Source organism: Scyliorhinus torazame, chromosome 21 (assembly GCF_047496885.1).
Source record: "Scyliorhinus torazame isolate Kashiwa2021f chromosome 21, sScyTor2.1, whole genome shotgun sequence".
NCBI lineage: Eukaryota > Metazoa > Chordata > Chondrichthyes > Carcharhiniformes > Scyliorhinidae > Scyliorhinus > Scyliorhinus torazame.
Genome location: NC_092727.1, coordinates 20,856,403 through 20,871,429, shown reverse-complemented (window position 1 = coordinate 20,871,429; position 15,027 = coordinate 20,856,403).

The window sequence follows — 15,027 nt, the reverse complement described above, 5'->3', positions numbered from 1 at the left end:
GTATGAAAAATTTCCCCGCAGCAGCCAATCAGCAGCTCCGCTCTACTGCCCACTGCTGAATGATGGACAAACTGATAACTGCACTGCGGCCACTCAAGCAGGGGGAGCGAAAAGAAAAATGGCCGTGGTATAGGATTCAATAATTAGGGGTACTGAAAGCATCCTTTGTAAGCTAGGCTGAGCGTCCCGCATGGTATGCTGTCTACTCGGTGCCAGGGGGAGGGACATGTCTAACCGGCTTGAAAGGATATTGGAAAGGGAGGGGGAGGATTCAGTTGTCATGGTACACATTGGGGCAAACACATAGGCAAGACTAGGCAAGAGGACCTGGTTGGGGAATGTCAGGAACTAGGAACAAAATTAAATAGCAGGTCCTCAGCGGTTAGAATCTCTGGTTTATTACCCGAGTCATGCGCAAATTGTAGGGATGAGAAAATTAGGGAAATGAATACATGGCCAAAGGAGGGTTGTCGGAAAGAAGCATTCCATTTTATCGGGCACTGGCAAAAGTACTGGGACAGGAGGAAATCGGGCGATCTCCACCTGAACCTTCTGGGACTAGTGTCGGAGCAGAAAGGATAAATATCCCGGGACGTTCATAAGGACTTTAAACTAGAATATAAGGCGGGGGTGGGGGGGTGGGGGGGGGTGCGGGGGGCCTTAGGGGAAGTAAATACTGTTCCAAAAACAGTAGCAGGGCAGAGAGTAAAGAAATAGTCAGTCACCCAACTTCAGGAACTGCAGACAATGACAAACCTAAAAGAAGTGTACTGGTTAAACCAGAAGAGAAAAATAATAAACAAGCGAATAAAGCACTGATGCATCCAGTGGAGACCACATGAGCGGAGCTGAGGAACAGAAACGGATCTAAAACTGTAACGGAAATTATGTGTCGACCCGGGGTAGCAGTTCTGAGGTGTTAGATTATATAAATTAGGACATGTGTAACAAAGGCAGAGTAATATTAATGGTGGGTTTTAACTTACACATATTGGGAGATGCAGACAAGCATCTGTCTGAATGGTAGTGAATTTCTGGAATGTGTTCGGGATAGTTTCCTGCAGCAATGTGTTCCAGATCTAACAAGGGGACAGACAATATCAGATTTAGTTATGAATAATGAGTCAAATTCAATTAGTAGCCGAACTGTGCGTGACACTTAGCAAATAGTGATCACGACATGATCGAATTCAATGTCTTGTTTGAAAGTGAAAAGCATGAATCAGTGACTAGAATTTTAGACTTGGTTGAGGCTGACTTTAACTGGATGAGGCAGATACTGTCCACGGTAAACTGGGAGGATCTGTTAATGGGTAAAATGACTGAAGAGCAGTGGAGAATATTAAACGAAATATAGAGCGAGCATACACCCCTGAGATGAAAAAGCTCCACTTCACAAAAAAAAACAGCCATGGACAACTAAAGAGGTTAGGGAAAGCACAAACTAAATTACCGCTGGTCTGCTCTTCCCCTCAAAGGGGAGAGCAGCCTCTGATCATCTAGGACGGGTTCAATTCTGTCCTCAGGGACTGTGTGGAATTTGCACTTTCTCCACGTGTCTGCGTGGGTTTCCTCCGGGTGCTCTGGTTTCCTCCCACAGCCCAAAGGATGTGCAGGTTAGGTGGCTTAGCCATGCTAATTTGCCCTTAGTGTCCAAAAAGGTTGGGTGGGGGTTACTGGGTTATGGGGATGGGGTGGAGGCGTGGGCTTAAGTAAGGTGCTCTTTCCAAGGGCCAGTGCAGACTCGATGGGCTGAATGGCCTCCTTCTGCACTGTAAATTCTATGATTCACTATGACTTTGGAAACTTTACCTTACCTTAAAAATACAATTAACGTAAGTTCAACATCAGTAACTAGGAAATTAATGGAAGTAAAAAGTGACAAATACCCATGACCTAAACGCTTTAATCTTCAGCGTTCCCTAGATTCAGTAGCAGTTCCTTTGGATTGGAAAATTGTGCATATCACTCCACTTTTCAAGAAGGGTAAAAGGGGGAAACCAGGGAATTACAGATCGGTTAGCCTAACATCTGTGGTGGGGAAATTGCTCGAGTCTATACTCAAGGATAGGGTAACTGAACACCTTTAAAATGTGTGGTCGATCAGGGACAGTCTGCATGGATTCGCGAAGGGAACATCATGCCTGACAAATCTCATTGAGATTTTTGAAGAGGTGACTAAGATAGTGGACAGGGGAATGTTATTTATATGGACTTCCAAAAGGCATTTGATAAAGTCCCACATAAGAGACTATTAACTGAAGTGGGAGTCGATGGAGTTTGAGGGCAAATTACTGACATAGTTAGGAAATTGGTTGAGTGGCAGGTGACAAAGTGTCGGGATAATGGGTAAATATTCTAATTGTCAGTTGTGACTAGAGGTGTACCACAGGGATCTGTGTTGGAGCCTCAATTATTCACATTATTGATCAACGACTTGGATGATGGCATAGAAGGTAATACATCCAAATTTGCTGATGGAACAAATTTAGGCGGCTTTGTAGACAGTCTAGATGATAGAATAAACTTGCCAGGAGATAGCGACAGACTAGCTGAATGGGTAAAATTGTGGCAGATTCAATGTAAGAAAGTGTGAGTTATCCATTCTGGACCAAAAAAGGATAGAGTATTTTCTAAATGGGAAGAGGTTAGGGACAGTGGATGCCCAAAGAGACTTGGGGATTCAGCTGCATAGATCTTTAAAATACCAGGAACTAGTGCAGCAAATAGTGAAAAAGGCTAATGGAATGCTGGGCTTTATATCTAGAGGATTGGAATATAAAAACACAGAGGTTATGCTGTACAAAACCTGGTTAGACCCCATTTGAGTCACTGTGAGCAGTTCTGGGCACCACACCTTAGGAAGGATATGTTTGCCTTAGAGGGAGTCCAACATAGGTTTAAAAAATTGATACCTGGATTACAGGGGTTAAGTTACAAGCAGAGATTACACAAATTAGGTCTGTTTTTGCTAGAATTTCAAAGATTAAGAGGTGATCTGATCAAAGACTTCAAGATATTAACAGGAAGAGACAGGGTAGATAAAGAAAAACTATTTCTTCTGTTTGAAGATTCTAAAACTAGAGGGTACAGTCTCAAAATTAGGGCCAGGCCATTCAGGAGAGGTGATAGGAAGCACTTCTTCACTCAAAAGGTGGTAGAGGTTTGAAACTCTCTCCCACCAACAGCAGTTGAAGCTAGAACAGTTAATTTTAAATCTGAGATAGATTTTTGTTCAGCAAAGATATTAAAGGATATGGGCCAAAGGCAGGTATATGGAGATAGGCCACAGGTCAGCCATGGTCTCACTGAATGGTGGAATGGGCTGAATGGCCTGTGTTCCAATGTGCCATGGCACAATTTGGCTGGTTATGATAATTAGCTCTTCTGAGATGCAGAATGTAGGTGGCAGAGTTTGTGATTTGTATCTATTGTTTTGTGATTGGTATCTAGGGGCGGCATGGTAGCACAGTGGTTAGCACTGTTGCTTCACAGCATCAGGGTCCCAGGTTCGATTCCCTATCTGTCCCAGGGTCACTGTCTGTGCGGAGTCTGCACGTTCTCCCTGTATCTGTGTAGGTTTCCTCCGGGTGCTCCGGTTTCCTCCCACAAGTCCCATAAGACGTGCTTGTTAGGTGAATTGGACATTCTAGATTATCCCTCAGTGTACCTGAACAGGCGCCGGAATGTGGCGACTAGAGGATTTTCACAGTAACTTCATTGCAGTGTTAATGTAAGCATACTCGGATGCTAATAAAGACTACTGATTAATTTCTGTTGCTGCATTGTGAAACACCATAGTCAAGGTTATCTTGACTAAAGTGGTGAGACAATATACCAAGTTCGTAAATTGGCTTCTGGTCTTTTTAAGGAACAATCTCATTGTTCATAATAACACTTGTCATGTCATAATGAATTAGCAAGGATGCCGTGTAGGTATGTGACTGGGGATCTAGAAAGATCATGAGCTTTTCGTAACAATTAGTAGAGTCTGGTTTCATAGAATCATAGAATCCCTACAGTACAGTAGGAGACCATTCAGCCCATCGAGTCTGCACCGATCCTACAAAAAAGCACTCTACCTAGGCCCACTCCCCCACCCTATACCCGTAACCTGACCTAGGGGCAATTTCACACGGCCAATCTACCTCACCTGCATATCTTTGGACTGTGGGAGAAAAGCAGAGCACCCGGAGGAAACCCACGTTGGCATGGGGAGAATGTGAAAACTCCACACACGCAGTCATCCAAGGTCAGAATCAAATCTGAGTCCCTGGCGCTGTATGGTACTGCTAACCATTTAGTTTGGAAGGGTTCAAAGATATGCAGGTTAGGTATATTGGCCATGCTAAAGTGCCCCTTCGTGTCCAAGGATGTGTGGGTTGGGTGGAGTTACAGTTATAGGGTGGGGGAGTGGGCCTGAGCAGAGTGTGCTTTCAGAGGGTCAGTGTAGATTTGATGGGCTGAACGGCCTCCTTCTGAACAAAGAACAAAGAAAATTACAGCACAGGAACAGGCCCTTCGGCCCTCCCAGCCTGCGCCGATCCAGAACCTTTATCTAAACCTGTCACCTATTTTCCAAGGATCTACTTCCCTCTGTTCCCCGCCCGTTCATATATCTGTCTAGATGCTTCTTAAATGATGCTATCGTGCCTGCCTCTACCACCTCCGCTGGCAAAGTGTTCCAGGCACCCACCACCCTCTGCGTTAAAAACTTTCCACGCACATCTCCCTTAAACTTTCCCCTCTCACCTTGAAATCGTGACCCCTTGTAATTGACACCCCCACTCTTGGAAAAAGCTTGTTGCTATCCACCCTGTCCATACCTCTCATAATTTTGTAGACCTCAATCAGGTCCCCCCTCAACCTCTGTCTTTCCAACGAAAACAATCCTAATCTACTCAACCTTTCTTCATAGCTAGCACCCTCCATACCAGGCAACATCCTGGTGAACCTCCTCTGCACCCTCTCTAAAGCATCCACGTCCTTCTGGTAATGTGGCGACCAGAACTGCATGCAGTATTCCAAATGTGGCCTAACCAAAGTCCTATACAACTGTAACATGACCTGCCGACTCGTGTACTCAATACCCCATCCAATGAAGGCAAGCATGCTGTATGCCTTCTTGACCACTCTATCGACCTGCATTGGCACCTTCAGGGTACAATGGACCTGAACTCCGAGATCTCTCTGTACATCTGCACTGTAGTAATTCTATGGTTCTATGGTTCCATGGTAGATGAAAGTAATCTCTACCTGGGGAGAAGCTGGGCAATTGTGTTTATTCCTCCATATAAATAGCTGGCTTTTAAAGCAGACCAAGGCAGGCCAGCAGCACGGTTCAATTCACGTACCAGCCTCCCGAACAGGTGCCGGAATGTGGCGACTAGGGGCTTTTCACAATAACTTCATTTGAAGCCTACTTGTGACAATAAGCGATTTTCATTTCATTTCATTTCATATATCAACTGCTTCGAGATATTGTGGGTGAGATTTTGCATCGTTTGAGCAGGTGGGTTCAAGGATTGGCAGATGCCAAGACCAGCTAAATGCGTTCTGCTGTGAATAAGAGGAAATGAAACCGCTTAGCTCATTTTGATGTGGTGAGGAGTTGTCAATCATAGCAAGAGTGTTTATAAACATTGTGGTCAGCATCAAAGCAGGGTAATGGAGATGCATTCAAGCATGAAAGGCAACAATTCACCGAGCACCTGTCTCTGGAGTAATAAAACTGTCAATCATTGGATAGTGCAATGTATTGCTGTGTGAAATTGAATGGGAGTTTTGCATTTCAAAGGCTGTCAGGAGATTTGAAGGCTTTTCAAGTGTGCTTGGCTTTGGGGGAGCCTCTGACACATGTAACAGCTGCTGTTTTAAACATTTTTGTCTGAGGTAGCAGATGTTCGGGAATGGTAAGTGAAAAATGAAATGATCTTCAACTGTACTGCCTGGACTGGTCTACAGCTTTCAGGCAGGGGTGACTGACAGGGATCTCTAATGGGGGGGTCTGATATTGAGTCTGATGGGTGATGGGTGTGACTGATGGGGGCTCTCATGGGGGATTTGATGGGGGTCTCTTATTGGGGGTCTGATGGGGGACATGGGGTGTCAGGTCATCCTCATACATGTGTGCTAAAGGTGGGGGGGGGGGGGGTGACCCGCTATTCCCGTAATGGAGGAGGATGCCCCCCCATGTCAGCAGGAGGGAGTAGGATTAGCGTTGTGTGGGGTTTGGGGGTCAACATCGGGACACCTGCCCAAAATGGTAATTCGATACCAGGATTCCTACGGTATCTGGCAATATCTCCACCATGCAACTATTTGCATGCTTAAGGAGAGACGCTCGCACTTGGGGCCCATTCCCAGAGCCAACGATGACCAGTCCCTATTCTCTGCTGGTGGGAGTACTTAGGTTTCAGAATGGCGAATCCAGGCCACTGAACTTCAAAGAAATTCGATGGGCATGATTTAATGGCCTTGTTGCACCCGACTTGGTGACGCATGAGACTGTTTAATCTTGCAAGAGGTTTCATGTGAGATTCGCCATGTTCAGAACACCTTGCCAGATTTAACAAAAACTCACGAGATATCACAATCTGGATCGTGCCCTCGCTGGATGAGATCCATATTAACTTTGGCTCATTTAAATATGTCTATGGAGGATTCTCACTAGGCCTGGGGATTAACGGTCTCGCCTGGAGGACCTCGTCATGGAGCCGTATAGCATTGGTGCGCAGAGGGGGGCGGGGGTCAAAAGATCAGGGCGTTATTTAAAAATGGCACCCCGATCCACGAATACTCTTCCTGCACTGGCGGGGTGAGCTCGGTCAATGCAGGAAATGATGTCAGTGCGGCCTTTTTGGGACGTTCCTCACCGAGGCCAAAAAAATGGCAGAGTCCTGTAAATAGCGTGTTCGTTCCCGGTGTTACAGGTGCCGAGAAACACCCCTCTACATACACCCAAAGCGGGTGCTTTTATCACGTTAAATGGGACATTACTGAGAGATGCGATCAGGCTCCATATAAAAACATCTTCTTCTGGAAGCTTATCTTCTCATTGCTTGAGTAATACTTCACTGAGTGCAATGTCTCATTGATGTGGGACGGTGTCCGCAAAATGACCTTACAGCTTTTGCTTAAATTGAGTTTGGCAGCTTCATATCTCAGTTACATCGTTTCTTCAATGTTTGCGTCGTTGTTTTGCAATAAAACAAATTCTGCTTTGGCCTAACCATCAGAGGTTTTTGGCGGTGCAAGTTAAACTATTCCAGATGGCATTTGCCTGATTCACATGAGTCAACCAAAAAGTCGGTTAAATCTGAGCTGAGGTTACCATTCCATTTGTGTCTCTTCTGCGGTGGTTCCAACCTTTCATCTGTTGCAGCACAACTTTATACAATAAAAATGTTTTGAGGCACATCTCCTATTTTCTCCAACTGAGCTGCCTTCGAGCAAAAGTCCCTTATCTCTAAAACCTCCTGACAACACGTCAAGCCACCATTTAATACAATTTTCATTAGTTTAAGAAGTTTTCAACGAAAGCCTTTATGACCAATTGCATGTCAAAGTTTTCATTAAAATGTACACAATTTATAAGTGTTTGCCATTAAATATTTCAACAGTTTTCAGTTTTTAAAATCTGAATTTCTCAATGTGTAAGTTCATAAACATCGTGAGCAGCATCTTACTGTTAACATTAATGTGACACCCAGGCCGGCCTTTGTGAGTAGTCCCTTGATCTGGGAAGGAGCTGATGACAGGGCACCTCACAGGTATGGCTCCACTGACAGCTGTTCCCTCCTTTTGTTCGTATATATATATGTCAGTGTTGCGAATGCCAACTTGTGTTGTCCAAAGATGTGTAGGTTAGGTGGATTGGCCATGCTGAATTGTCCAAAGATGTGCAGGTTAAATCAGGTTACGGGGGTAGGGCGGGGGAGTGGGCCTGGGTAGGGTGCTCTTTCAGAGGGTCAGTGCAGACCCGATGGGCCGAATGGCCTCCGTCTGCACTGTGGGCATTCTATGGTACTGCTGGAGCACGATCTGAAATAGATGGATATTCTTGTCCCGCAAGAAGCCAAAACCACAGGCTTCCCTGCCAACTTCAGTTTCAATGTACGATCTATCCTGAGCTCTGTAAATTCCTCTTGTTCTTTTAATGACAATATTTTTGATGATTCAAAAGAAAGTGCACTAAATGGTTCATGTACCTAGTCAAAGTCTTCCTTACTTGTGATGGGGAAGTCACATTCAAACATCTCTTGTATTGTTTTAAAATGTGTGGAGATGGGAGGTTATGTACGGTTTTACCAGCAGGATTTGCTGCTGCCAGCCTGAAAATCTCAATTGACCCATTTGCCACTTTTTCCTGCCAAAAGGCCAATTTTGATCTGAAGCCGTCAAGTTTACCTCTGCAGTTTAACATTCAATTAATTCAAATGGCTGAATAAATCTGATAGATATGCAAGCTTAGAACACCAAGAATCATGACATATTAATCTTTGTGTGGCATTTCATGCATAGCTGAAAACTCTTTCAGTGCATTACGGAGCTCATAAAGATGAGAGAAGATCTTTTCCGAGACAGCCACTGAACTTCTGTGTGCATGAGTAAACTCTGGTACTCGGCTCCCATCTATTCACACAGAATAGTAAACAAGCATGATTTCAGACGACATAACTTCACATAAGTCACCATTTTCACTGCTTGGGATAATACTGTAGTTTACTCAGACGGCATTTTTTTGGCAACAAGGGCTTCATGGTGAGTGATACGATGGCTGACCTGGATGTCAGGATTTGGTTCTTTTACCTTACTCATGGATCCTTTGACTTTCCCCATCATGGAAGCTGCACTGTCAGTGCAGATGCTATTGTACGTGGCCCAGTTGAGATTGTTTCCCTCCAGATAAGGAGTAGTGACACAAAAGATTTCCTCTTCAGTTGTGTGACCGGGCAATTATTTGCAAAAGACAAAATTCTCTTTGATGGAATTCGCTTCAACAGATTTGGCATTGGCTGCAAACTGGCAGTGCCCATTAATACCTGTGGAGTCAGCAATCTGCGAGGCACTAATTTCTCCTGATTCACCAGTTCAATATCAACTGACATTCCGTCAATATGCCTTTTGGAAGGGGAATTTTGCCGATTTGTTTGGCAGCATCAGCTCCCACCATGAATCTCACAATGGTTTTGCATGCTGGCAGCATTCGGGTTTCAGTAATGGTGTGTGGCTTCTCTGATTTTGCTATGAGCTCAGCCACCAGGCAACTTGCCTTTTGCGCATTATCTGAAACCCAAACACACTCTGCCATACGTTGATTTTTTTTAGTCCTTTGTTCTCTCTGGTGCTTGAAATGCTGTATATCCATGCTGAAGAGTGAATGGTGTTTTGTACTGAAATACTGCTTCAACTTGCTTGGTGCCTGTAATAGGTATCATTGAGGAGGCTGCTTATATATCGTTGAAGTTTATTGGAAACACCAATGAGGTTTAACTATATACAGGTGCAGAGGTATATCATACAGTTCTTTACTCTTCGACTCCCGGTTCACACTGCCTGGGCCCCTATTCCCAGGGCCCCTGCTTTTTCCCCATTAGTCTGGGTTCGGGCACTCCCGCAGTATAGGTCCAGAGCGGGTCATGTGTCCCGCAAAAGATCGCCCCTTAAAAGGGTTGCACTACCACGTCCCTCCCCCCTTAAGTCCGTCAACAATATAGACATCAAAGGTTAGTAACAGTTAACTATTTTACAATGAGGGCAGAACTACAAAAGGGGATACAGTAGAGTACAGTCCTTCCGCAGGTCAATCTATATGGGGACTTCACTGCAGATTTAAAAGTTTGCATCGCTCTTTTTGCCAGGTCATCTGAGACTGGGTGTTAAGGGGCGAGTTGGATGTGGTGAATGTCATTAGGCTGCACAAAACATTGGAATTCTTCCCCCGTTAAAGCTGTGCCGCTATCAGAAACCAAGACCTCTGGAAGGCCATGACTGGCGAAAATGCCTATCAGTGTTTTGATGATGACCACTGAGGTTGTCCCCCCATTTCCAGGAGTGGGTATCCACCAGTATAAAGAAGATTCTTCCCAGGAAGGGACCAGTGAAATCAATGGGTAGCCGTGTCCACGGACGGTGAGGCCACTCCCATAGATGCAGATGAGATGCAGTAGGCAAGGTTTTCTATGACAGACAGACCAGAGGGACCAGATTCTCAATATCTTTGTCAATGCCCGGCCATCGTATGAAGCTCCTGGCCAACATTTTCATCTGGCGTGAGTGTGCACTGTGCAGTTCTAGCAGTAGTGGCTCTCTTGCTAGAGGTGATACCACCACCCGGGACCCCAGAGCAATACTCTGTCTTCACAACTGAGATCAACTTTCCTCAGCTGGTAGGGCCTGAGCTGCTCCAACTTATCATGGTGTCAGCCACCTCGAACCATTCATTTGACCTTTGAGAGGACTGCATCACATTGAGTCTAGTTCCTGATTTGAGTCGATGAGACAGGCAGGGTATCCAGAAAACCTAAGCCAGGACAATTTCTTGTGGCACTGTGGTGGTGCCAGGCTTTGGGGGCGAGGGAGCTGACTCAGAGAGTCAGCATTGGAGAACTGAGGCCCCAGTCATTTCTGAAAAATGTAGCTATCGACCCACCTTTGCACCCTGGCTGAAGAAATAGGTAGAATTGGTTTATCCTCCCGAAGTAACCCCGGAAACGGCTTATGGTCAGTTAAAAAACCAAGAACATTACAGCACAGGAACAGGCTCTTCTGCCCTCCAATCCTGCACCAACCATGCTGCCTGTTTCAACTAAAGCCCCCTCCGGGGACTATATCCCTCTATTTCCACCCTATTCATGTATTTGTCAAGACGCCCCTTAAAAGTCACTATCGTATCTGCTTCCACTACCTCCCCCGGCAGCGAGGTCCAGGCTCCCACTACTCTCTGTGTAAAACCCTTGCCTTGTACATCTCCTTTAAACCTTGCCCCTCTCACCTTAAACCTATGCCTCCTAGTAATTGACTCTTCCACCCTGGGAACGAACGAACTGATGGAATTTTATAGTGCCGTATATCGCAGCTAGGCCCTCTTTTCCAATTTTTGCATATTTTTGTTTTGTATCAGTGAGTGTTCGGGAGGTGAAGATGATGGGCCTGTCAGTGCCTTCCTCCATCTTGTGCGGTAGGACTGTCCCATCCCATAGGGTGAAGCATCACATGTTAAAGTTAATTGTTTGTCCTGGTTGAAATGGACCAACAAGCTGGACAACAGTAACACCAGTTTGACCTGTTGGGAAGTCTGTTTTTGTGGGTCTTTCCAGTGTCAGCATTGGTGCATTTTTAAAAGGTGGTCCAGGGGCAGTAATGTTGTTGCTAGATTGGGGATACATCAGACGTATTAATTTGCCATGCCCAGAAACTATTTCAATTCTATTACATTTTTTGGTGCAGTAACCTGATTGCTTTCACCTTATCTTCTAAAGTGTGTCAGCCTTTGCAGTCCAACTTAAACCTCAAATACGTGACTTCACTGGCCTGAAATGTTTGCTTTACTCTTTTTAGTCTGATGCCAGCGCCTCTATGCCTTTTTTAGGACTTCCTCCAGACTGGTTAGATGTTCTTTTTGTGGAGTATCCATCACCAAGATGTCGTCTAAGTATAGCACATCTTATGGGATTCCTTGCTGCAAGTTCTTAATCATCCATTAAAAAAATTGCACAAGTAGACGATATACCAAAAGGCAACAGGTGTATTGGAAAAGTCCCTTGTGTGTGTTGATGGTCATATATTTTCCAGAGTCCTTGTCCAATTCAAGTTGTAAATAAGCCTGACTTAAGCCAAGCTTTGTATATGTGAGGCCCTCTGCCAACTTTGCATAGAGGTTTTCTATCTGAGTGATCAGGCAGTTGTTGAGCTGGACCACTTGGCTTCTGAGTTTGTAATCGCGGCATATTCTGGTCAGGCTTTAAAACAGAAACGATAGGGGTTGCCCATTCAAAGAATTATACCAGTTTTATGATCCCTAATTCTTCCAAGCAGTCAAGTCAGCCTCAACTTTCTGGCATACAGCATTTGGGATGTGTCTAGCTCTGAAGAGTTTTGGTATGGATTTGGGGGTTCATGTAAGTTTTGGCCTTTACCCTTTGTATCCAACCAAGCTAATTTTGAAATACATCTTTGTACTTGCACAGGATTTCTTGAAAAACGCCACCTGATATCTTGAAAATTTCTACCCAGTTTAGTTTTATCTGACGGAGCCAATCTTGCCCCATAAGTCTTGGCCCTTGTCCTTCTACAACGATCATAGGTAATTGAACAAACTGTTGGTTGATACGATACTGGTATCGTTGTGGTAGCTAAAATTCTTAATGTTCCCCTGTATATGTTGTATAGACTCAGGGGATGGACTCTTCCTTAAATGTACGTTTTGGTTTGTTCAACGCCACTGTGTCAACCTCCCTACTCAATGGTCTCCCGTTGACCATAAGTATTATTTCTATGGTGGCCGCCTTGCTTACTTTAACCATGATTAGCCTGGTTTCCTCTTTGGGATTTTTCTCTACTTTAAGCAATGGAGTCATGGTCTGCTTTCTTTCTAAAACTGGGTGTACCATGTCTGGCGCGGCAACGTGTTTGAATGTGGCCCTTCCTGTTACACTTGAAGCAAACAAAACCTCTGCAATGGCACTACTCTTAGGGGTGGTCTCCGCCCCATCTGTAACACTCAGCAAAATTCCGGGGCTGACAGCAGCTTTCCTTCCTTGTTTCTGTCCACGATCCTGCTCCTGGGATCACTGTTCAGCCTCCTTTGTGCCTGTCACTCGAGGTCCTCGTTTAGCAGCCGTTCCACTCCAAAGTTGATATACCTGGCCTTCCTGCACGCACTGTAGCTCAAAAGCACCCTTCTTGGACCATTCAATGGCTTGAGCTATCTCTATTGCTGTATCCAGGGATATTTTTGATTTGGCTAATCATTTTCTTTGTACATTGATATTGTTGATGCTACAAACCAGGTCATGCAGCATGTTGCTTAACGACGAGCTAAATTCGCAGTGTTCAGCCATTTGCAAAGCTTGGCTACAAAAGCTGAAACTGCCTCCCCTGGTTCCCTGATGGCTCAATTAAATTTATAGCACTGCAGTTTAATGGGGGACTGGGGCTTGAAGAGGCCTGCCACAAGCGTCACTAATTGGTCAAACGATTTTGTGTCGGGGGGCCTCTGAGGATGTTACATTTCTAATGGGGTTGTAAGTCTGGGACCACAAACGTTAACAAAATGACCGTTTGCTTGTCTTCACCAGTGATCTGATTAGTGGTAAAGGAGTACGGAAGCCTCTCAATATAATGGCTCAAGGCTTCAGCCCTTGGTCAAACGGATCGAGTTTCCCTATCATTGGAATGGTTTCTCACTCACTTTTTTTCTGCTGTCTTCGACTTCTCTGTTTCTTGGAGATTTCCGATGCAATCCCATCCCCCACGAATTTTGAAACTTGTGATCGCTGTCCAATTTACTCTCCTCGCCATTGTAATAGCATGAGGTATCACTGAGGAGGCTTCTTATACAACAAAGAGGTTTATTGGAAACAACAATGAGGTTTAACTATATACAGGCACAGAGGTATATCATACAGGTCTTTACTCCTTGACTCCCTGGTGATTGGAGGGAGGAGAATGTTGTTCCCCTGTTCAAGAAAAGGAATAGGGAAATACCGGGGAATTACAGACCCACCAGTCTTACGTCTGTGGTGAGCAAAATATTGGAAAGGATTCTGAGAGATAGGATTTATGATTATTTAGAAAAACATAGTTTGCTTAAAGGTAGTCAGCATCGCTTTGTGAGGGGCAGGTCATGCCTCACAAGCCTCATTGAATTCTTTGAGGATGTGGCGAGACACATTGATGAAGGTCGGGCAATGGATGTGATGTATATGGATTTCAGTAAGGCATTTGATAAGGTTCCCCATGGTAAGCTCATTCAGAACGTTAGGGGGCATGGGATACAGGGAAATTTGGCTGTCTGGATACAGAATTGGCTGGCCGAAAGAAGACAGCGAGTGGTAGTGGATGGAAAGTATTCCGCCTGGAGGTCGGTGACCAGTGGTGTCCCGCAGGGATCTGTTCTGGGATCTCTGCTCTTTGTGGTTTTTATGAATGACTTGGATGAGCAAGTGTAAGGGTGGGTTAGTAAGTTTTCCGATGACACGAAGGTTGGGGGAGTTGTGATAGTGTTGAGGGTTGTTGCAGGTTATAGCATTACATTGGCAAGATGTAGAACTGGGCTGAGAAGTGGAAGACGGAGTTCAAGCTTGATAAATGTGAAGTGATTCATTTTGGAAGGTCAAATTTGAATGCTGAATACAGGGTTAAAGGCAGGATTCTTGGAAGTGTGGAGGAACAGAGGGATCTTGGGGTCCACGTACTAGATCGCTCAAAGTTGCCACCCGGGTTGATGGGGTTGTTAAGAAGCGTATGGTGTGTTGGCTTTCATTAACAAGGGGATTGAGTTTAGAGCCGCAAGGTTTTGCTGCAGCTTTATAAAACCCTAGTTAGACCACACTTGGAATATTGTGTCCAGTTCTGGTCACCTCAGTATAGGAAGGATGTGAATGCTTTGGAGAGGATGCAGAGGAGATTTACCAGGATGCGCCTGGACTGGAGGTTCTTAAGAAGAAAGGTTGAGGGAGTTAGGGCTTTTCTCACTGGAGTGAAGAAGGAAGAGAGGTAACTTGATAGAGGTGTACAAGGTGATGAGAGGCATGGATAGAGTGGATAGCCAGAGACTTTTCCCCAGGGTGGAAATGGCTGTCACAAGGGGACATAATTTTAAGGTGTTTGGAGGAAGGTATAAGGGAGATGTCAGAGGTAGGTTCTTTACACAGAGAGTGGTGGGTGCGTGGAATGCACTGCCAGCAGAGGTGGTGGAGTCAGAGTCATCAGGGATATTTAAGCGACTTTTAGACAGGCACATGGACAGCAGTAAATTGAAGGGGTGTATGTTAGGTTGATCTTACATTAGGATAATTGGTC